This window comes from Aquarana catesbeiana, linkage group LG04 (genome assembly GCF_042186555.1).
Source record: "Aquarana catesbeiana isolate 2022-GZ linkage group LG04, ASM4218655v1, whole genome shotgun sequence".
NCBI lineage: Eukaryota > Metazoa > Chordata > Amphibia > Anura > Ranidae > Aquarana > Aquarana catesbeiana.
Genome location: NC_133327.1, coordinates 60,646,375 through 60,662,899, shown reverse-complemented (window position 1 = coordinate 60,662,899; position 16,525 = coordinate 60,646,375). Strand labels below are relative to the sequence as shown.

At 43.0% G+C, this 16,525-nt stretch overlaps 1 protein-coding gene across 2 annotated transcripts in view; it reads left to right on the top strand.

Annotated features, from left to right (window-relative positions):
- LOC141139289 (24-hydroxycholesterol 7-alpha-hydroxylase-like) overlaps window positions 1-16,525 on the top strand; it is a 224,264-nt gene that overhangs the window by 156,617 nt on the left and 51,122 nt on the right. The window lies entirely within an intron of this gene.

The window sequence follows — 16,525 nt, the reverse complement described above, 5'->3', positions numbered from 1 at the left end:
ATGCAAACTTAAAGATACTTATCTGGTCCAGCTGTTTGGATGCCATGGTGCAGAGATTGGGAGGGCGCCAACTCCCGAGGAGGATCCGGATGGTTACTAGGAGCATAGGTTGAGCCAGGGGAGTAAGAAGAAAGGGAAAAACAGAGACAGGGAAAGAAAAGAGAGGCAGGTCAATACTACACATAGTAGGCAAAGTAAATATTGCAATCAAGCTCTGCATAGCCTGTGAAACACAGGGCTAACTTAAGTTCCAATAGGTCCACCCGGCCAGAAGAAACAGGCCGGGGGGACGCAAAGCACTGTAATGGTTGTTATCAAAAGTCAACAATAAAACGTCAAAGGAACTCTAGGGGGTAAACCAAAGGGGGTCTAGTGATCGGAAGGGTAACCACTCTCAAATCAGCGCCCATTATGCTAAACAGGCATAGAACAGGAGGTCTAAGGGGATTGCAAATGAGGCTGTAGGGTGAGCCAGGAATGTCAGCCAGGGGGAAGTGCAGTACATAGGCAAATGAGCCAGGTGGGGAGGACTTGCATCAGTCAGCCATTTTTGGGTTAAGCAGCTTTGCGAGGGGTATCCTGACCTCGAGAGCGCTTGGTTGGGGGGACCTTCTGCCAGACAGTAGGTGGGGGCGGTGGGGTAGCCACCAGGTCTCATTCCTGGAGTCGAGGGACAGGGATCCCCAGAACGTCACAGAAAGCATCCAGGTCTTCAGGATAGCGTAGCACGGCTGACAGTCCTTGTCGTCGTGCTGTGAGGCTGAAAGGGAAACCGCAGCAGTAGACAATGTCATTTTTCCTGCAGCGAGAGGAGAAGGGGTTGAAGAATCCTGTGTTTTTGCAGGTTGATCCAAGAGAGGTCCGGATATAGCTGTACCGGTGCGTTGTCAAAGACTACCTTCCGGATGGAGCGGGCCTTACGCATGATATCCTCTTTCAGAGGGTAGGAGTGAACCCTGCAAATGACATCACAAGGTTTCGAAGCAGGGCCCTTAGGGTGCAGAGCACGGTGTGCTCTATCCATTTCAATGGGTTTGTTCAGGGGTTCTCCCAGGAGGTCGCTGAATAGAGGTTTCAGGGTGGCCTGCAGGTCTTCTGGGCCCTCCGATTCAGGCAGACCGCCGACTTGGATGTTGTTCCTAAGCCCCCTATTGTCCTTGTCCTCCACATGACGTTGCATATCTCTCAACATAATGCGATGATCTGCGCCTTGTAGTTGAGTGTGGTGCACTGCCAGCTTAGTTTATTGTATTTCCTCTTCTGCCATCTCCACTCTGTCTGAAAGGTGTTTAAAGTAAGCTTGAAGTACTTGAATCTCTGCCCGGCAGATTATTTAACATCCTCTATGAGTTGTTTAAAGTCCTCTTTGGTTGGTATGGCTTGGAAATATGCTTGCCAGGAGGGATGTAACTAGTGGTGGGGGTCCATCACCGTCTGGTGTGGTAAAAAGTGGGGAGGAAAGGTGGCTGCTGAGGGTGCAGGGAGGCCGTGGTCTGGGCCTGCATGTTGGGCCACACTTAGGGGTCCCGTGTATCACTCCATGCTGTGAGCTGTGATGGTGAGGAGGGTCGCCTCGTCAGGTCCTCCATGTGACCGGGGACAGGAGAGCTGACTGCCTGGGCATAAGTGGTGGTATGGCCTGCTCCCCACCCAGTGGATCCGGGGTCCCTAGAGTGGGATTGTCTCTGTGATTTGGGGGAGCCAGAGGCAGGGGAGCAGGCCTGTTGCGGTGCGGATTCCCCTTGGTGTTTTGTCTGTGAGAGCTCAGTGTCCCGTGCCTGCATGGGGTCTGGTAGGGAGGGGGAAATCCTGAGTCCTCCGAAGGAGCTGGGGAGCTGGGACCCCTGCAGACAGGCCTGGATCCGAGGCTGTGCGCAGCAGCCCTGGGAAGGCGTCTGTGCACTGTGTGTACGAGGTGGGTGTTAGGCCTAGTGGGGCAGGCTGCGGCCCGTATGGTGTCGCCTCCTGGGAGGCATAGTGCAGGGGGTGACACACTGTGTACATCAAGGAAGGCTGCAGCTCGGGTGCCATCCATGCAGGCTCGGGTGAGCTCCGTGAGTGGGCTGGAGCTTGGGGGCCCTGCGGTGGTGGAGACCGCGTGGAGGGGGTGAAGGCAGCCGGTGCCATCTTGTCCGTCCCGCCGGGTGGCATGGGAGGCGGCGAAAAGTAGCCCCGGAAGGTCATAGAGGAGCCGGGAGGAGTTTGGGATGATCCCCGCGCTTTGGAGGAGCGGGTTCTCCTGGAACCACCCATGTACAGGTGTAGAAAATCCCCTTAAAAGGCTGTGTAGCTGTGGTCTGAGAGAGTGCTAAGAGCTCAAGCGTCCATACAGGTCGGCTTCTGATCACGCCCCCTTACATGTATTTTTAACAGTAAAGTGATTTTATATAGTGAAATACAGTACTGTACTTAGAACTCTGTTTGACTGGTTAGATGTTGAATTTTACAAGCAGTGAAATTCTGTCAGATTAGCAAACCTATGAGATGAGCAGGCTTGCCGCTGCTTTTAAAATTCAACATCAAACCAGTCAGAGGGAGTTCTAAGTACTGTATTTCACTATAAAAAATCACTTTACTGTTAAAAATAAGTGTAAAATGCAAAACTCCGGTGGGTGTAACAAGATGTCCGCTTGCCCCCCTCTCAGTGTATCCTTACTGTGGAGGAGTGCGGGGTGTAGCAAGATGGCGGCGACAAACGTTGCTTCCGTTACACATTCTGACGGGTCGCCTAATCTGATGAAACAATGGCACTGTAATTATTTTTTTTAAAAGAAGAAAAAAAACCCATCTAAGTCCCTGTTTTCTTAATCAATGTACAGCTGTCATATGACCTAGCTCTTTCCCAGCCTGTTTGCAGGGAAAAAGTGGCACAGGAGAAGCGTGTAGTCCTCTGCTGCTGGTCACATATTTAAAATAAAAAAAAGACAGTCTTTGAAATACAGAGTAAAATTAAATAATTAATATCAATAAACTGTTGAAAATTTGCATACAAATATATTTTAAATTATATAATATATATTTTAGATATTTATTATATACTGTATTTTTAAATATTTTATAATGTATATAATTTGAAATGGAAGCTTTATTATTTTTTTGTCAATAACATGATGTGGGCACATCTCTGCCAGTCACAGGTTGAGTCACGCCCCTCCAGCCTGTGTCTTATGCCATGTACACATGGGCGGACTTTTCGACTGAACTCGTCCGCCGAAACAAATCTGTCTGACAATCCGACCGTGTGGGCTTCATCGGACTTCCGATGGACCTTTATGGTCGAAAATCTGACGGACTTTGGATTTGAAACATGTTTCAAATCTTTCCGACGGATTTGAGTCCGGTTGAAAAATCCGTTAGTCTGTATGCTAGTCCGACGGACGAAAACCAACGCTAGGGCAGCTATTGGCTACTGGCTATCAACTTCCTTATTTTAGTCCGGTCGTACGTCATCACGTAGGAATCCGTCGGACTTTGGTGTGATCATGTGTAGCCAAGTCTGTTCGTTCGAAAGTCCGTCGGAAGTTCGTCAAAAGTCCGTCGGAAAGACCGTCGGACCTTTGATGCAGAAAAGTCTGCCCGTGTGTACACGGCATTAGAATAACAGGAAGGAGAAGGAAGTCTCCATTAATCTACATGTAATATCTCGCCACCATTGTGTTTAGCAGGTTAGGAGGAGGGAAGGAGTGGGTTGTCATTTACCACTGTGTATACGCCCACATGTGTGACTCCATAGTCACATGGGCTGCTCAGATGTGATAGGAAGGAAATGCTCAGGGTAGAAAACACACTGATTACTGAAGAAAAAAACAGCCAGTGAATCGTCTAATATATGCAGATGTTAACCTAGCTTATGCCATTGTGGTAGGGTGTAAAAACTCTTTAGAGCAGAGGCTCCAGTTCACCATTCATTATATATGGCACAGAGGATGTCCTTCTATCTATGTGTGTCTGAGGTGTGCATGGTTTACATTATTGGGAAAGACTGTTCAAGCCGAGGTTCAGGGTTCATTATATATCGGTGCTATACAGGCATCTTTATACCTACTGTGTACCTGATGTGTGTGAGGTTTACACTATAGAAAACAGGGCCATTTGTTGGTCATTTTGCAAACTACCTTTTGACTCTAGCAGCGTGGCAGAGGGCAGGAGGTGGAGGAGGCAGACTAACATCTTCTCCTGGATGCAGGGGGTGGCCGCCCTGCATTCTGCTGCTCTGGATCAGAGTCATATATGGCCATGGTGCAAGCGAAATGACCGGCATTATCATAGCAACAAACGACATGTCCCTAGAGCATTATTGGTTGTTCTGGTGCTGGCAGTCGACTCGTCTGCACAATAACAATCCATGACAGTAATCCAGGGCAAGCTGTGTTCCATGCTTGTGACACTCTGGGGGAATCCAGAGGGCCCCCCCAGGTTAAGAAACCACTTTAGACAAGTGTGGGTATAAAGGCTAAGACAAAATTGTATGAACTTGGTGTAGAGCAGCCTTTTTTAACTTTGTGAAGGAAGAAACTTTTGAAACAACTGATTTCAGGGAATCTTGCTACTAATTACTAAATGTACAGCTCACAGTACATGAATTTGTTGGTCACTGGAAAGAATGATTCTTACATTTGTGGTCACCATGAAGAGTTCCCCCTCCAGATAGATCAATGATATCAGTGGTTACTTGTCTGGGAGTGATATGAGGGGATGTTTAGCTCAGTGGTAGATGCGTTTTTACAGTGAGTCTATGGCAGTTGGCACTTTGGTTTAAGGGCGTGGTAGCGTTTTTTTTTAAGAGGAAACAAAGTTCTTACAACAGCAGGTTTACCATGCAGGGTTCTTCTTCACTGAACATAACTAATGAAAAATATCAAGCCAACTGGCTCCTCGGTTCACTCAGCCTCAATTGCAGTACCTTTTTGCATGACCTCCAAATATGGCCCTCCAGTCCCCCCTGGGTTTGCTCACTCTCTGAGACATCTGTACTTTTTAAAGCCTTCCTGGACTCGCTAGCTGCCTCAGTTTTCCCAGCCTCCCAGACTCTCTCTCTCGGTCTCCCAGGCCCTCGTAGCCATTCTAATCTTCCAAGTCCTTCAGACAAAAAGCCTCCCCACCAGGGATTGCAGTCTCTGACCGAAACAACCAGGGCTCTGTCTCCAAATGGCAGCAACTGCTCTGAGCTCTGAGATGTGACTTATAACAGTCCTGACCACCTGTGCACTCACACAGACTGTAGGCAACTAGAAAAGCTCAGACACAAGACTGAAGGCTCTGTCCTACCCAATACTCTTTGAAATCTACAAGCTTCCAGCCCCGATCCGGAATGACCAAATCCAGAAAAAACCCAAGACACAGTTCTCTTTGCTCATGAAACCTCTGCTGGCGCTTCTCTTTGGAAGTCCTGTGTCCTTTTTAAATCCATTTATATAGTGAAGCATATTGGAGAATTGGAAAGAATTGACTTTATAGGCATACTTTATAAAAGTTTACAATTTTTATTTATGAAAAATATTAAAGACATAGACAAATTAAAAAAACATGTAAGTCTGTGAAAGTGAATAAAACGTGTCTCAATGACCAAACAATGGCCCAGAGTCCAACTGGACTCAATAGACTATGTTATTGGGTCAAAAAGAATCCTGAATCTGACAATTACCCCAGTAAGATAACATAAACAGTACAATAACCTGGCTAAGTACAACCCTACAGTTATAGATTAGGGGTTAACAAATTGATTTTCAAAGGTTCAAGAGGTTACAACAATCCATAGAGATTTTAGTATCATAGACTGATAAACCATGAACAGTAAGCATGTTCTAACCACGGCACCAACCTTCAAAATTTCAAAAATACAGTCGTCAGTAGTGGAGGAAGGGCAAGCAGGGCCAATTGGGAGCGTCATAGAGAAGGGTAATAGACTTACTAATATTACTTGGTCCTTGATTCCTAGTTTCCTTCTATGTTATTTCTACAACTGGAATGGTGCAGTTTGTGGGACTCAAGCCTATATTGTTTGTCAGCAAACATTGATCTGTTTTGTTTGATTTTATTTTAATTTATATTTATTGTTGTTCATCACATAAGGATGTTTTTGGTGTGGTCATAATAATTCATCATGATCACGTTCACTTATTAGCAGCGCAGCCTATTCTATATAAATATAGAAAAAAGAACATACAAAAACAAAGCAGCAAACAACAATCCATAGAGATTTTAGTATCCTAGACTGATAAACAATGATTAGTAAGCATGTTCTAACCATGGCACCAACCTTCAAAATTTCAAAAATACAGTCATCAATAGTGGAGGAAGGACAAGCAGGGCCAATTAGGAGCATCATAGAGAAGGGTAATAGACAGGGAAAAACAGAAAGTCCATCTAAATTGAAGGTAAAGATGCAAAAAACATGAGTATAAAAAAATATTTGAACATTTGGACAGAAAAAAAGGGAGAGGATTACAAAAGCAAACTCCCTAATAATAGCCTACCTCAATACATTTTTGAGCCAGTCAAGATCTTGATAGCAACAGCAGGTTATATTTGCTCCATTTGCAAGCAAGGGAAAAAATACTTTTTGAATCAAAAAGATTCTCAAAGTATTCCAAAATTCCCTTAAAAAGTAATACAAAAACAAAGTTGCAATAAATAGTATTTTTTGAATGAAGACTAAGGTAACAAAGTCCAAATGCATCTTTACCTGGTAATTTCTGAAGCCCTAGACAGCATGCCTCTTTCCATGGACCAAACCTAACAGTAACTGAGGATTACTTCCTTATATACCCCCCTCCAGACCATTTTGGCTCCAAAACACGTCTGAGGACACATGATTGGCTGGATTGGACCAGAGACCTGTCACACAGGAAATTACATTTCCATCCATTCCGGTGCGCCGAAAATGACATTACGGCAGCCAAGGGAGCAGGAGAGGAAGTGGAGGATTGCATAGAGTAATCCCTCAACTTCCTCTACAGCAAGATGGAAAAACCTATGGTGGCTGGGAGGGAGAAAAAAATCAAATAATGCGAAAGATGGAACAACAAAAGAGCTAAACAGCCCAGCCAGTTGAAAAGAATATAAATAATAAAAAAAAAACAGGGACCCAGGAGAAAACCAGCTGAGGTGGAGTTCACCCTTAGATAAATGCCTTGGGTGTCCATATGATGCATCTAGCCCACAGCCAAAAACCTCCAATATCCACAAAAAGTGGTATAAGGATTCACGGGCGAAAAAAAAAATGTTTTCTTTCTTTTCTCTCTCCCTTCTCTTCTCTTCCTTTGTTAGTATAATCTCAATTTTTAATAGTAAGGTGCCATGAACAGTCAGACATACACAATGTTCAGAGCAAAATCAGTCTGTACCAAATACAAGTAAATACAACTCAAATGTAACAATAAAAAATCTCCAAAAAATATTTGAATAAAGACAATGGCTGAATCCCTTGTGGGGGAACTGCACAATGCCCCAATCTTTTCACTACAGTCCTCTTTGGAGTCCAAGAAGGCTCCCACTGCACCAGTCCTTTCCAAGCTAACAAGCAAAGTCATTTATGACAAGGAACATTCAGCTTCCACCAGCAGAAACCTTTCCAAAGAAACTTGGAAAGATAAAACTATTAATGAAATCCGACCCATAAATGAACTTATGGAATTATGGAAGGAGAGCAATCCTCTGGATGATCCCCTTGAGGACCCAGGTCCTGATTCCCTGTTGTCCATTGACTCTCAGTCTGACAGTATTTTTCACCCGCCAACTTTATACAAACCTAAATCGCTTTGTTTCCCCATCTTGCAGGGGAATCCAAAAATGGGCATTCACCTAGCAAGTAACAAAAAAATTTTAAGCACTAAGTGGAAACGATCTACGGCTGATTCTAATCTTGATTCTGTCCAACGTCAAGCTTTAATGTCTCTGAAGAATAATGAACAGCTAATCATTAAGCCTTCTGATAAAGGAGGCAACATTGTTGTGATAGATTTAAACAACTATAAAGAGATGGTTATGGATATTCTATCCAATCGGCATTGGTATCGCCCTATTCCATTTGCTCAAGTCCAATATGCTCAAACCAAATACCATACCTTGATTAATCGAGCCTTCTTCAGCAACTTAATTGATAAAAAAACTTGTGAATTTTTGTCTGTAAAAACTCCCAGGCTGCCACCTCTATATGCCTTGCCAAAGATACATAAGAATGCCCAGTTTCCACCGGGACGTCCTATAGTATCTGGCAATGGCTGTTTGACTGAGCCAGCTAGTAAGCTAGTTGACGATTACCTAAGACCACGTGTAAAGTCACCAAGCTCCTACATTCAGGATACGGCAGATCTCCTGCATTCCTTGGATGGTTTATCCAAAGGAAGCTTGGTTTGTTGCAATCAATGTGGAGGCCCACTACAACTCGATCCCCCACAAGTTGGGGGTTTGAGTTGTCGATGGCTTCCTATCAGGACGAGGACCTCAATCTAAGGCCTAAAACAACTTTGTTTTGGACCTCCTGCTTTTTATTCTCTCCAACAATATCTTTGTTTTTGACCACTCCCACTACATCCAGCTGCAGGGGGTTGCGATGGTGACCAAATGGGCCCCGTCGTACGCCAACCTGTACCTGGGGGGGGTGGGAGCATGAGATCTTTTCCTCGGATGAATTCTCTGCTGATTTTGAAAGGGTGTTGTTGTGGAGAAGATTCATAGATGACATTTTTGTCATCTGACTAGGAACGAGGGATGAACTAATGCATTTCCTAAAGAAGTTGGAATTAAATACTTACAACTTGAAATTTACCTTGTCTTGTGACCAAAATATCATGAATATGAATATCATCAAATTACCTACCGCAAATCTAGATCTCTGAAAGATCAACTAGTACATAGCCATCTCTATCCTAGAACTAATACTAAATGAAAAGGAACCTATGCCTGTAGAAGATGTGAATTCCGTTCATTTACTCACCAATACCGCAGAGGTGGTTCTTCCTAATGGCCAAGTCTATAAACCCAATTTTTTTGCTGACTGTAAAACGGTTGGTGTAGTTTACTACATAAAGTGTGTATGTAATGCATTTTATGTGGGTAAAACCAAAAGGCCCTTTTTTCACAGGATAAGAGATCATGTTAAGTTACTAAATAAAAAAAAAGATGGAAACACCAATTAGCAGGCACATGGGGCTATATCATGCCTTTGATGTCTCAAAGATGGAATTTTTTGCATTAGAACATATACCAGATTGCGGTAGGGGCGGGGATATACACAACTTATCTGCTACGGTGTATCCAGGCCTAAATGAGTCTTTGAGCTTTAAGCCTTTTCTGTAGGGATTCAGCCATTGTTTATTGAGAAATTAATATTTCTCTGTCTTTATTCAAATATTTTTTATTGTTAAATTTGAGTTGTATTTACTTTGTATTTGGTACAGACTGATTTTGCTCTGAACATGTATGTCTGACTGTTCACGGCACATTATTAAAAATTGAGATTAAAAGATTTTTTTTTTTCCCCCGTGAATCCTTATTCTACTTTTCATGGATATTTATCTTGGTTTTTAATGTTGGAGGTTTTTGGCTGTGGGCTATATGCATCATATGGACACCCAAGGCGTTTATCTAAGGGTGAACACCACCTCAGCTGGTTTTCTCCTGGGTCCCTGTTTTTTTATTATTTATATTCTTTCCAACTGGCTGGGCTGTTTAGCTCTTTTGTTGTTCCATCTTTGCATTATTTGATTTTTTTTCCCCCCTCCCAGCCACCATAGGTTTTTCCATCTTGCTGTAGAGGAAGTTGAGGGATTACTCTATGCGATCCTCCACTTCCTCTCCTGCTCCCTTGGCTGCCGTAATGTAATTTCCGGCGCGCGGGAATGGATGGAAGTGTCATTTCCTGTGTGACAGGTCTCTGGTCCAATCCAGCCAATCAAGTGTCCAATTTTTGGCACCAAAACGGTCTGGAGGGGGGTATATAAGGAAGTAATCCTCAGTTACTGTTAGGTTCGGCCCATGGAAGGAGGCATGCTGCCTAGGGCTTCAGAAATGACCAGGTAAAGATTAATTTGGACTTTATTACCTTAGTCTTCATTCAAAAAATACTTTTTATTGGAACTTTGTTTTTGTATTTCTTTTTAAGGGAATTTTGGAATACTTTGAGAATCTTTTTGATTCAAAAAGTCTATTTTTTCCCTTGCTTGCAAATGGAGCAAATATAACCTGCTGTTGCTATCAAGATCTTGATTGGCTCAAAAATTTATTGAGGTAGGCTATTATTAGGGAGTTTGCTTTTGTAATCCTCTCCCTTTTTTTTTTTTTTTCTCTGTCCAAATGTTCAAATATTTTTTTATACTCATGCTTTTTGCATCTTTACCTTCAATTTAGATGGACTTTCTGTTTTTCACTGTCTATTACCCTTCTCTATGATGCTCCTAATTGGCCCTGCTTGTCCTTCCTCCACTATTGATGACTGTATTTTTGAAATTTTGAAGGTTGGTGCCATGGTTAGAACATACTTACTGTTCATTGTTTATCAGTCTATGATACTAAAATCTCTATGGATTGTTGTTTGCTGCTTTGTTTTTGTAGGTTCTTTTTTCTATACTTATATAGGATAGGCTGCGCTGCTAATAAGTGAACGTGATCATGATGAATTAATATGACCACACCAAAAACATCCTTATGTGATGAACAACAATAAATATAAATTAAAATAAAATCAAACAAAACAGATCAATGTTTGCTGACAAACAATATAGGCTTGAGTCCCACAAACTGCACCATTCCAGTTGTAGAAATAACAAAGAAGGAAACTAGGAATCAAGGACCAAGTAATATTAGTAAGTCCATACAGTCAGACAAAAGTCCTTGTTGAAAAAAAACTTTTCAGATAGAGGGAGAAAGCACCAATCTTCAAACAAAGTGAGGCATGCAAAGACTGTCTCCCTGGGGAGCGTGATGTTATAGGGAGTTCCTCCACCTCAAACAAAGCTGCCCCTTACCGGATCGACAGATCTCCTGTTACAGAGATCATGTGAGCAAGTGGCTGTGTCCCCCAGCCACTGGGTCTCTGTTGTGATGTGTCTCGCAGGTCACCGCTCAGGAAATCCACTGAATTGGGGTGTTAACGCTCGGGTCCCAAAAACAGATATGAAAAGAGATGCTCCATAGCGTGATACAGTTTTCGTTTATTGTATAAAAAGATAATAAGAAATGCACTTACAGTGTGAATAGTTCAAAAACGCCTCTAAAAACAATATGAGCCGGCCGGCTCGCAGCTGCTGCCCGTATCTTCCGGGATCAGCGTGGTGTGGTGGTGACGTCAGCACTCCGCTCCTCTATATTGTGTTTTTTGATTTGTATACTTTTCTATTATAGTGATCAGTCTTTACACACATAGTTTATTGTAACAGAATCTCCTGAAGAAGCCGTGAACGGCGAAACATGTATAGAGACAATTTACTTCTGTTGATATTTGTTACTGATGTACTGTGGTTTTGCCCTTTTTTCACATATGTATTTTTAATTCAATAAATATTTTCTATTTTTCTAAATCTTGTACATGTGTGCGCTTTAAAAGTCCCAATTTCTCTCCTCCTATGTTATTCAGATCGTGAAAGGGTTCTCTGGATAGTATATAAAAAAAACATATTACTGACTGCAATAGATGGAATGGCTCCTCTGCTAGCAGTTCCAAAGTGCTCACTCACCAGTACAGCACACCCTTGATTTGGGGTTCCCTCTTTGGCATCCCCATGGATGGATACGTCCTGCCTCATATCCACGAGGTCCCCCCATATATACACCCTGATCGGGGCATCCTAGCTACTGCCAGAGCAGCGTGTGATGTCACCGACCTGGCCGTGTCCCCCCTGTGTGTGCATGCGCATAGACAGACTTACAGACAGACTGTATATTGCAGAGCTATACCTAGGTATAGCTCTGCAATACACAGTCTAAAGCAGGGTCCTTCAACTATCAATTAGGGGTGCCTTGTTTTAGGCTATACTTAGGAAGTATTAGTGCAATAAACTCCATATGACAGTATGGGTAGCAACAGATCTCCTAGCTTTCACAATGGCAGAGGATGAAAATGCAGTTAAAAAAAGTGGGGGACACCGTCTCTCGAGACATGGTTAGAAGGATATAATAAGGGAAGGGGGTGGACTCAAGAGACCCTCAAAAGGACCTTAGGGAGACAGTTACAGTGATGGCTCCATAATAGTGTCCGGGTATTCCAACCACAGGGTTCAGATTTTGTCAAACTTGGTGAGACAACCTCTACCATTGTAGGAAGACTTGTACAGGGGAAACACTGGATTAACCAGATATTTTCATTGCTTCAGGTAAGGGGGGTTAGACGATTTCCAGTTCAAAACAATGTTTCCTAGCATAATATAACATCATGCTCAAAGGTACTCTCGTGACCTTGCAGGGGGCCAAGAGCTCCACCAGACACAGCAAGTAGACCCTCAACACGCAAGTCACCATAGGGATAAAATGAAGGATTCACATCCAAAAGTCAGCAACTGCGGGACAACTCCAAAAGATGTGGGAAATCCATTCATTCAAAAATGGAATGTTAAATGACAAAATGGCAAATGACATTTTGTGCAAATGTTAGTATGAACTTTCAATGAAAAAATCTAGTGTATGTCCAGTTTAAGGGCCCTTATTACATGGGTGCCTCCATTTTGCGGATTCTCTGCTGATCCCTGCCGAGTAAGCGGATGGCCCAGGCACTGTGTGAACACTGACGCAGTCCTGCTCTCTTCTATGGGGAAATCTGATGAAAACAGACTGCCTGATGGTTTCCGTCCTATTCTATCTGATTCGACCTGCCAGCCAGACAGATGGCAAATAGGAGCAACATTCATCCGGTTTTTGGATCGGATTGGCGGAGAGTGTCAGCGGACATGTGTCTGCTGACATCCTCCACTCCATAGAGGGGACTGCAGAGTCTGATCAGGTCCGCCTGAAAAACTGACAGGCGGACCTGATTGGACAGCCCATGTGAAAGGGCCCTAAACGATAAGTTCACCTTTTAAAAATGAATATTTAAATGCACGTTTTTTTGTAGGAGCTTGGAAAGGACTGCACCATCGATCAGCAGATTGCTGGTGCCATGCAGGACTCCTGCAGACTGTAAGTGTAAGCTGTCTGCCTGTACACCGTACGGCCAGGCAGTTACACACTGACAGGAAAACTCAATGAGCTACCAGTGGGCTCAACAGCGCCATGGTAGTTCATTGAAAACTTCAAGCCAACAGCCTCAAAGGATGTCGATATTTGTAGTTCAGAACTCTCTGAATAAATTACAATAGTAGCATGTTCCCAAAGGTGAACTCATCCTTTAGGGTTGAAAATGTGTTTATTCTCAATTTCACAAAGAACAACACTAAAATTCCATCTTAGTGACAATCATTAGTAGACAAGGATAATGAGTCAGAACGATGGCTATCTCCCATAGCTTGACTCCCATGAACAAACAACATATTATAATTGTTGTCAACTGTCATCTGCTGCATAGGGTCCTCTAAGCTGAAGATTCTTGTTCATGATAAAACTATATAGAATATATATAGAGAATAATTGCGAAAAAGGGAGACCAAATCAAATAAGAGGGAGAAGGAAAAAAGAAAAGAAACCCAAGTAAGGGCACAGATAGAGTGTGAGGGGAACAAGAAGATAGGAAGAGGGGTCAGAGAAGAGAGAGAGAACTGCCGGAAAGACACTCGTGAGGAGATATAGATAGAGGACAGAGGGTGAGACACCAAAAGATAATCACCTCTTGCCCTCCCTTTGGTTAAGCTGTGTATTAGGATGACCCTGTCGGGGTCGAGAGTATAGTTGTGAGGGTATCTGTGGCGGAGCCAGATGGACCACAACACCTTGTATTTTTCAAAGGTGCTGTTGTCTAAAGCCAACATCTCCTCCATTCTCATAGTATCGTTCATTGTTGAGACCCATTGTGATAGGGGAGGTGTGGTGGTTGTCTTCCAATATGATGGAATGAGCTGTTGTTGTTATAGACCTGGGGAGTATCGAGAGGAGAGCAATTGTTGGAGTAGGTGATAATGTTTCCTCATAAATGTTATTATAACATTGAAATACCAGAAGGGGCGGATCCTCTTGCATTCCCACCAGACATGTAGATAGGTCCCTGTAGCGGAGCCACATTGCCAGCAGGAGGCTGGAGTGAATGGGAAAATTTTGTGTAGCGTGGAGGGATCTCTATCCCAACGGGATAGGATCTTGTCTTTTTTTTTCTTGTGAATAGCAGGATATTGTTGATTTGTGGGTAAAATGAAACAAGGTCTGCCAATTCACTCTGGAGATGTGGTAAGTCATCATGTGTAAAAGCTTGTATGAGACAGTATAGGGATGAGAGAAGATGTCTGGGCATTACAGAGAGGGAGCACAGCCTTTCATATTCAGTACAGGGGCGGTGTATTTGTGAAGAAGCAAATAATCTTTCTGTGAATGTAGATAAATGAAGGGTGGTGAGCCAGTCGCGGAAACCCGCTGGGGTAGCAGCAGTCCCCTGTAGCGGTTGTATAAAAGAATGCACCTGTGGCCACGCTGAACGTTGAAATGATCCCAGTATAGTGGCTCCCATACCCTGGGGAAAGGCGGGGTTGTCAAACAAAGAGGTCAGAGGAGAAGGATAGTTGGACAAAATGAAGCACAATCCCCTTTTATACCATAGCCGAAGGGAAGCAAGTGTTAGCAGTGAGGAGGTAGATAGGTGGGAGAGGTTGTTTCTGTAACCCCAGAGAAGGGCCCGAAGGTCAATGGGAGACAAATTTTGTTCAGCCATGATGGAAGCTTTTAGGAAAGGACGGAGGGATCCATTGCAGAATGCGTGCCATGTGAGTAGCTTTATAGTAAAGCTTGTAGTCTGGCAGGCCCACCCCACCCTGCAGCTTCGGAAGGGTGAGTAGTTTGTATTTTACCCTAGGTTCAAACATTGGAATGATACCATGCACAACAAAATTGCACTTCGTAATTAAAGTACAACTTGTTCCAAAAAGATGGAGGGATAGGTATCCCATGCAAATTCATCCGCTTCTTCAGAAGCAGAAGCAGGGGGGGATTTGTAACAAATTGTTTGCAACACAGTCTTTTAAAAAATATACAGAGGGTTAAAGTACTGAACATGTCACCATTTTTATAGGTAAAACTAAGTAAAGGTGCTATTGACATGAGATTTTCACCACATTAGTGACAACCCATGCAATCCATACATACAAAAAAACCAAAACAAATAATTTCAGAAATTAAGTTATGTGTAAAAAAATGGAATGACACAGGGAAAAAGTAATGAACACATGAAGAAAGGGAGGTACAAAAAGGCATGGAAAGCCAAAACCCCAGCTGAAATCTATCAGTAATTAGAAAACCATCCTTCCCCTTGTCAGTGCAAATTAATATCAGCTGGTTCAGTCTCATGTGATGGCCTATAAAAAGGTGTCTCAGTACCAAGGTGTCACACAAGAAACATCTCGTGATGGATAAAGGCAAAAAGTTCACTCAAGACCTCCACAACCTTATTGTTGCAAAACATACTGATGGCATTGGCTATGTGGTCATCTAAAATACAAATTCTGCTTAAAGTAAATATAAAGCCAAATTTTGCAAATAGTAGGAGATGGTTAAAACATGTCCATTTTTTTTTGCCATCTGTGCAACAGTGAGATTTCCCTTGAATTCTTATCCTGTAGAAAAAACTGAATGTGAGAGCAAACTTCTACAAAGTGGGGGAAATTGCCACTTAGACAGTTGTCACTGGAAAAATTGTTCCATGTGCTAGTGAGAACATGACATGTTGAGTTTTTCTTCTCTTTCAACCCTGATTCACACTGATGCGATTTGACATGTCAAATCCCATGTCAAATCGGTGGCATTTGCTGGCAATTGCCGACAAGGGCACCGTCCTAATCGGTGCGACGCCACATCTGCGGCACTGTACCGATTTCAAAAAGTAGTTTCTGTACTACTTTTTGCGATTTTCAGCCCGCAATTTACATTGATATCTGTGCAGAAACTGCACAGATGTCTCTGTAATGGCGGCCAAAATCGGGACTGACAAGCAGGAGTGAAATCTGAACTCGCACGGCTTAACTCCCGCAGCCCAGTGTGAACCTGGGCTTAGTCCCAGTGACAGTGGTCAGCAGAACAAATAGACAGTGGATCTACCTCTTGGTTACACAGATGGCAATAAAAACTTGGCAGAGGTTCTAACCCATCACCACTATATCCAAAACATTTTTTGGCTGTAGATATAATATTACATTTCACAAAGTCTTTTGCTTCAGTTTTTTTAGATCTTTTTGTCAAATGTTACTGTGGTATACTGCAGTATAATTACAAGCATTTCATAAGTGTCAAAGGCTTTTATTGACAATTACATTAAGTTTACACAAAGAGTCAATATTTGCAGTGTTGATCCTGCTTTTTCAAGACCTGCAATTAGCCCTGGCATGCTGTCAATCAACTCCTGGGCCACATTCTGACTGATGACAGCCCATTCTTGCATAATCGATGGTTGGAGTTTGTC